This window comes from Hermetia illucens, chromosome 4 (assembly GCF_905115235.1).
Source record: "Hermetia illucens chromosome 4, iHerIll2.2.curated.20191125, whole genome shotgun sequence".
Taxonomy (NCBI): Eukaryota; Metazoa; Arthropoda; class Insecta; order Diptera; family Stratiomyidae; genus Hermetia; species Hermetia illucens.
In genome coordinates this window covers 119,664,506-119,673,226 of record NC_051852.1, presented here as the reverse complement: position 1 = coordinate 119,673,226, position 8,721 = coordinate 119,664,506, and positions in this window count along the sequence as shown.

Below are 8,721 nucleotides of genomic sequence, written 5' to 3'. Positions count from 1 at the left end.
ACTGTATGCAGCACACTCTTCAGTTAGCAGTGGATTTCACACTATACTGCAATCACATTAAATTAAACTACAGCATTAAGAACGCTCTTTCTATCTACTGACAGCAAGGTTACCAAACTTTCAGGACTAGCCTTATATATTTCTGGCTTTCACAAAATCTGTGGTATCGCGTCCTGATGTTAAAATTATTGGAGGCAACCATGATGAGGCAATTCTGCTCTCAGGGCATTTTTGCAGTCAACTTACAATATTAGGTCATTGGTAAAAGGAGGAGCGTCATAGTTGCCTCTACTTACTTACACTACGATTCTTTGCGTCCTCCGCCGACGAAGCAACTAAGGGATCTGGTACAGTTCAGAATCGAGTGGCCTTGAATTGTTATGTTGGTTATGATCTGAACGCTCAACATACCTGTTGGGGTAGTTGCAAATGCAATACCGGAGGGGAGAAGCTGTTTGATTTTATCACTTTAGCTGGTCTGATAACCGCGAACGTGGGATGCGTTCCTACGTTCGTGGGACCAAGAAGAAGTGAAGTATGATAATTGACATAACAATCTGTACCACAAAGTTGTTGCAGTTGATTAGAAACTTGCGGGTGCTAATAAAGTCTCGCTATCGAATTAGCGACACTTAGTATTTAGTCTGACTATTGCAGGCGAACAATCTATAATACTTACAAAGAAAGAATCCTAGAAAAACGGATTGGACACAGTTCAATGAACTTCTTGGCAACAAAGTGCAAGTACCTTGGTTATAGAAAGTAACCGGTATGGTGGTGGTGAAACCGAGAACTGCAGACCCAGAAAATCAACCAGATAACTTCTGAAGTGTGCTTGTAAAACCTGTAAGCATGGAGAGACTGGTTAAACTTCAGGAATTGACAGCGTGAATATAAGGGGCTCGTATAACGTTCGGAGCGAGACTCTTTTAGTGCATACCATGAGGAGCCGGAAGGAGAAAAGGAAACTTCCAAGTTGTGCTTAGTCCTTAAAAGGGAAAAACCGGCGAAGTTGGACTCGCCTAGCAAACCAAATGGAATTTTCCCGATCTCCAGACTTGAATCTGCACAGACCCTCTTGGAAGTAAACCATCCGGGAGAATAGGTGGCAGAAGTGGGAGAGATAGAATTGGCGGTTTCAAGAAAACTTCCAACACGAAAGTGGGACACTGTGAGAACGGTTGTTATCAATGAAAAAACGGGAGTTGCTATACTATACTTTGAACACTTCAAAGTACCTGTCATGGATGGCATCTATTCAGCGATGCTAAATTAGCGTATAAAGCACGTAGAGCAACTTTTAGGAAATATTTTCCGAGGATGCCTTGCCCTGTCCTACTTGGCTATCTCTTGGTAGAAGATAAAGGTAGTCTTCATACCTAAGCCTTGGAAGAAGACTATTCTAGTCCAAAGGACTTCAGACTAATTAGCTTAACATCATTTTAGTGACTAGCTAAGCGTCTCATTCGAAAGAAGACGCTAAGGTCGCACCCGCTAAATGGAAATCAATATACTTAACAAGGCGGAAAGTCCTGTGAATCTGCTCTTCCCTCTATCTTTCAAAGATAGAGGACGGAACTCTGAAAAGCGAGTACGGATGGGGATATTCGTGGACATTGAAGGGGCCTTTGATTCTGCCCCCATCCAAACGCTCTGTAATTCCGCCACAGAGCACGGTGTTGATAATACTTTAATTAGTGGATCTACGCTACGGTATGCTAACGCAGAAATTGCTGTGTGCTGAGGTGGATGTTAATCGCTACCTTGCAACTGAACCAACGAAAGGTTGCTCCCAAGGAGGTGTGCTATCGCCGCTTCTGTAAAATCTGCCAATACACGCCCAACTTTATGCTGATGACGTGGCTGTGCTAGTTGTTGGTCGGGATCTCACTAAAAATTCAAAATAGTCCTCGATATGCCTTCAAACTCCAACTCTGCTATTCATTTGAGTTCACTTTACATGATGACGTCATATACGGCTTAGAAGGCAATAAATTCCCATCAAATACTAAAATTTAACCTTCTACAACTTTGTTGATAATAGTTTGATTGCCTTTCAGAATTAGGTCTACTACTATCACTTATAGACAAGCCAAATGTTGCAACTATGGAATGAACTTAAGAGGAAATTTCAATTAAATTTATAAAATATAGTAGTAGTATAGTAGAGATCATAAGGGGATACATTTTGAGGGCTAGATTTTGTATATAGGCCATTTCATTGGATACCCCACATCACCATATTCTGTGAAAAAAAATTGCTCCCCCCTATCACATAAATGGGGAGCCCTCCTTAAACCAACCACAGAATGGTGCAACTTCTTGCACTGTAGTTCCCAGATCTCATATTCTTACCAAATTTCGTAGCGATAGCTCCAGCCAGACGAACGGACAGACAGGCAGACACACAGACGGGCAAACGGACAGATGGACAGCCAGAGAGATATGGAATCGATTTTAATAAAGCTTTGTTTCACACAAAACGTTAAACGATTCGGAAAACCGGAAGCTGGGCGCTTCAGGTATGAATGGTTTTTTGTATTTCTTATATAAAAATATTTGAGTGGACTTTTGTTCCATTTGTGCCTAACACATGATATATATACATGTATTATGTCAAAATATTTACTTTAACGTGATGCTGACATTCAAAGTATTAGAATTTACACTGAAGCGGCAACGTTGAGCTATTACAAATTTGCAAAACTGTTGGAATATGGACAACAGTTGCACCATCTATTCGTCGACTTTAAAGCCGCCTATAATAGCATAGCCAGGGTAAAACTGTACACGGCCCTGAGAGAAATCGGCATCCCGACTGACTAGGCTGACCCTGATCAATGTGCGAGGCTTGATAAAAGCAGCAGGATCACTTTCAAGACCATTCGACATCAACAACGGTCTACGACAAGGGGATGCCCTATCATGCGTTGTCTTTAACCCGGCCCTCGAGAAAGTGATCCGTGATGCTGAGGTAAATGCAAGAGGAACGATCCTCTTCAAGTCCACCCAACTACTGGCCTATGCTGACGATATCGACATCATTTCAACTTACAAAAACTGTTCTACTGTTCCGCTCGAAACGTCTCACCATAGGGTCAAAGCTCTTACTGTACAAGACTACGATCTTGCCAGTCCTCATGTATTCCTGGGAAACTTGGGTTCTTAGTAAGAAAAATTGCGAACTCTTGGCCGCGTTCGAGAGAAGAATTTTTGGCCTCCTACATGAGGATGGACGATTCCGTAGCCTATACAATGACGAAATCTATGAGCGATACCATGACCGTCCGGTTGTGGATAAAATCCGGCTCAATAGGTTACGGCAGGCGGGTCACTTAATCCGTATGGATGAGGATGATCCCACCGGGAAAGTCTAAAAGGGCAATATCTGTGGTAAAAAAAGATGACGAGGCAGACCCTGCCTAAGGTGGAGCGATGGCGTAGGTCAGGACGCCAGACAGCTTTTAAGGATATCCAATTGGTGGACCTCGGCGCAAAACCGGGATGTCTGAAGTTCCTTATTAAGGCAGGCCTAGACCGGATATCGGTTGTTGCGCCGTTGATGATGATGATTAAATAAAGGGACGATTTCCACCAAACTTGGTAGTACCATGATTTTTTTCAGATTTTGCGAGGTTCTGAGAATGGGTCCGTGAAAAAATGACCACTTTTTAACTTCCGCCCTTCCTCTTTAGGCATTAAATGTCAGAACTAAGTATAGCATTGGACACGACTATATTTGGTGGAAAAAATGTACACCCCCCGTTTGCATACTTGGAGACCGGTTCACAGTTTCCACCTTTAGAAAGAGGAAACTCCATGGTCATTGCCTTCCAGTGAGGGGTACAGCCCTTCAATTCTCCCAAGAGGTAAAATATTCTATGTTATTCTATTATCATAAGAAGCTTCTTTAGAACAAACATGTCCTAATTTTATGATCCTAGGTGGTATGCCGAATCCGGAGATCCATAGACCAAGCAACGCTCTGACAACTGCGACGACGTCTTGATCTGGGATTGGTGGTCAAGCAGTAGCGTTTCCCTTCACAATAAGACATAAAGCTTAGATCCAACTGAGCATGCTCAAATCTTGGTTATAGCGGCGCAAATATCCCGACTGGTGCAGATACATGGCGAGTCACTTTTGATCACTGACAATTATTGCAACCACGCCTTTATTTTCGGCAATCGGTTTTAACAGATGGCCAAATATTTCTCTGTTACCAGCTTAACGGTAGCGTTTATTCCTGGGTGGGGTAGGTGAAGTAAGCTTTTGAAAACGGTTTCTCGGATTTGAAAATGGGTGTAATATCTATACTAGTAGATAAAACACCCCACCGCTTACAGTTGGCCCCCGAAACTTGGAATTGCTTCAGTCGAACCCCCTTGTTTCCGTGCGTCAGCTGGAAGCTTTGCGTAACCAATAATTTATTGGATTTCCTCAATGCGCGATAATGCAACCCCGACAACATTGTTGCGACCGGATGCATGCTGGATATCGGTGGTGAGCTCGCCGATGTAATCTAGACTAACTAGCTAACCGATCAACCATATAATCATATAATGAAAGTGCTTCGTCGCTAAGAACAGAGTCAATAGTACACAGTCGTATGCTCCGTATTTATGTTCCGCTGGACCGAGCTTCGTTGAAAAGAAAGCCAATGGCTGCCAATTAATCCGTTATTGAAGCATTGATCCGAAGATGATTGATTTATGCATCGTTGAAAATTGCTAAAAGTGCGTCAGATTTTCGATGTAGACTCACTGGTCCAGTTGGTTGATCAATTTCCTTCAATTTCGCCGTGAAGAACCTGGTTGGGTGGTGCCTTTGCTGCTGCTCTTAGCGTAAATCTTCTGTAAAAATTTAGCATACCAAAGAATGCTCAGAGCTACTTCAAGTTGGCTGATTGAGGGTATGACTGACTAATTGCTTTAACTTTAATTGGCAAAAACGCATTGGCTTGGATTCACCACATTATTTCAACCATTTCAATGGTCGGCGTGCTCTTCACGTGAAGATGAAGCAACTAAAACGTCATCGCTGTAGGCATAGAAGCCCAAACCTCTCAAGGGTGAATCAGCCCCGCATACCCTCAATGTCACACAATTTTAGGCGAAACTGAGACAGAAAAGAAACTCAGCACTGTAAATGGCGTTTTTCCCATTCAAATTTTCCACTCGACAAAGACAAAATTTTGTACTTTCACCAAGCTCGATTGCTAACTTTGTACGTTTTCAGGCTATAAAATCAACCGAAATTCAGAGAAAACTGCACGAAAGAATTGACTGCGGAAAAGTCCTCCGAGCTACAATCTCTTTAGATAAATTCTCCTTGATTGAAAAAGGAAAATCGGGGAAAACCAAAAGCAATCCTCCCTTTCGATACGAAACCGTTGCGAAAAACTCACGTCCCCCGTTGTTCCTTTGCTCTCCCCTACCCATCAGCCGTCTCTCGATTAGCCAGTTCAGCTAAAACTGGATTTGATATGCCTGGAGTTCATGTTGCCAGCAACACACGCAGTTGCGTTGACGGATGCGGCAGATCATTCACCTCTGTCAAGATTAATTCGCCCGAATGCATTCAATAATATGCAATATGCGGTGAAATTAAAGGTAATTGCACACTACAGAATGCATTATTTGATCAAATTAAACGGCTCCTCCAGTAAATATCTTGATGGTCAGAATTGTAAAGAAGAGACTTCTTGGTATGTAAGGTGAGTTGTTGAATCTCGAAGACAACGGTGCTAAAGATCCATAAGTACTAAAAAACCTGCTCCAAGTATGGATGCAGAAATGTCCACTTTAACTCTGAAGGCGAGAGTATTGTTACCTTTGATGTTGTTTCTGCGATAATTGACGGAAGTGTGGCGAAGACCTTATCAGCTACGTCAGTTGTAATTTGTAATGGCCGACTATCTATCGTCTCCATAATCGATTGAAGAACAGATTATGGGCGCTTTCACCATAGACTTCGCATCAGCAGCTCTGGAACTGTAGTACCGTCAAGACACTACAGGCATCGAAAAAACTGGGAGGGTTTCTTGTCGCCCATGGAAATGCTTTCGTTTTTAAGGTTTTGTGTAAACACAAAACATTATTAAAATCGGTTTACCGTCTGTCTGTCTGTCTGTCTGTCCGTCACACTCATTTTTCTCGGAGACGGTTATAGCGATTGACACCAAATTTGGTAAAAAGGTGGGAACTGTGAACGCTCACACATACAGTGAGTTACATCCTTTTACGTTGAATTTAAGGGGGGTCCCCATACATGCAAAAGGGGGGTGTAAAATTATTTTTCATCAAATATAGTCATGTGGGGTATCAAATTAAAAGTCTCAATTAGTACTTTTCGAAGCCGGTCTTAGTTTTGACATTTCTTGGAAACGTGGGGAGTGCAGGGGATTGAAAGTTATCATTTCTTTAAGGGGGCCATTCTCAGAAACTACCAAACCGAAAAATCTGAAAAAAATCAGGAGGCTGCCACTATATGGTGCCTTGGCTCCGAAATATCTTTCATACTGATATCTTTTCAAAGAAAGTTAATAATAGTATATTACTATAATTTTTTTTAAATGGCTGGAAATTTATCCTAGCGGCACAAAATTCTGCAGTGATGTAGGCTATAATGTAGAGCATGATCATACCAAGTTTGATGGAAATCATACTATTACTAACAAATTTATAATACGTCGAAGTTGTTGCTTCTTTGAAAATTGAAGACTATCAATGTCAATATCACCCGAAAGTGGACATATGCATATATTACGTGCTACGTACTAAGAAATACACAAAACCTTTCGTACCTGAAGCGTCGAGCTTCCGGTTTCCCGACTTGTTTCCTCCTAGCTTGCGCACGACCATTTTATTAATCATTTGCGTAAGCGGTTGTGTGAACTACCTGCGACCGACTCTCTAACTATGTCGCGCTATATGCAACGCATTCTTCGAAATTTTATGGGGAGAAGAATTATTGTGCATTTTCAACCGAGACAGTCTGATCTGGTGTTCGCGCTATGTATGTGAGCAGTGCATTCATGTGCGCCCACGTGCTTACGGGCAGGTGACATGCATAGCTGTCACACAAGACAGGGAAACACGCACAAAAAAACCATCTAAACGCTATCGACATACCCAAACACCAATACATTAACCACAAACTGACATTCTGTGCCGCTTTCTCGGTGAATTTGTGCCGCCTATATACAGTCTTATTGGTTATACCCTATAAAGTTTGCCTCCACTATTCTAAACCAAATTTCGGTGCTTGGTACGCAGTTTACCGCAGTTGCAGTCGTACTCATGCCTGCAGGGCTGAAACGTTTTCGGCATTCTCGTTGTCGCCGCATTCATACTTACTTTGAGCGCAGCAATTCTCCTTTGAAACTCCGGGTCACTACTTTGGGAATTACCAGCTGGATGAACTGTTGGGAGCATAAGGGTTTTGTGTAAATCAAAACTTTATCAAAATCGGTTTACTGCCTATCTGCCATATGCACTTTTTTTAGAAACAATTGTACTGAAGGGCCCTAACTTACACCGCTTTACGTAAAACTTGAGGAGGGGGAAGTTTCCGAACATGCAAGTGGAGCGTTTGAAAATTATTTCACCAAATATTGTCATGTGTTGTATCAAATGAAAGATACCTATTAGTACTGCTGGTTTCTGTTTTGACATTCCAGGCACAAGGGATCTGGGCCTCGAAACGTGTTAGAAAACTTCATTCAGGACCATAACGATACACTACAGGAGTGCGGTATTAAGAATATATTTCCGATTGTGCAAAAAAAACAATTGCTCAGTGGAACGCAAAGCCGGTAAACTCGGAAACCTGAACATCACGATTGATGTGTGACGCCTGGTGCGAAAAGCGTCCAATTATCCAAAGAACTGTCGCACATTGCCGAGCTTGGGAAACAAAGACCTGTTGACTTGTACTTAAGTGTTGGCAGACCTGCGGCGTCAAACTTCGCCAATTTTTCAGATTTTGGAAGAGTTTTGCTCAATCCGGATAACTATCCCTAACTCAAAGTAGCTATCACACAGCACCCCACATTGGGCGCCTTTTGGAAAAAGAAGTATTAAATCCTAACAACCATTTCAATTATTTTTGAAAATGATAGGCAGCTAGGCAGATACAGTAATATGTAAAGCAAATTGGAAACCTCTCCTTTTTTGGCTACGATAAAACTTCAAATTCTTGACTAAGTTGAAATGAAGGATCCTTAACGCAAACAGTACGTAACGATTTGAATGTGGATAGCATCGTTGATCCAGTTAAATTGGGTGTATTTTGAGGTCTAGATACTATGCACACAGACCAGCATGATTTTCGATTTCAGATATTTAGGGTGGGTAGTTTTTGAGAATTGATCCTTAAAATAAATGACCCATAACGGATCTCCGCACTCTTCTCCTTTGCAACCAATGTCAAAACTAATATCTCGACTACTAGTCGAGACCTTTCCTTTCCCCACATTTCTACATTCGGTAAAAAAAAATTAACATTCCTCATCTCCATCTATGGGATTCCCCCCCCCCCTACAATCCCTGTAGAACGGTGTTACTCATTGCATGCATAGTGCCCACATTTTCACCGAATTCGGTATCAATAAGAGTAACCATTTCTGAGAAACACAGAGACAGTCGAACGGACAGATAGACTGTAAACCGATTTTAACAAATTATCAAAATTAAAATAACTCACTTTCGTTTATAGTTA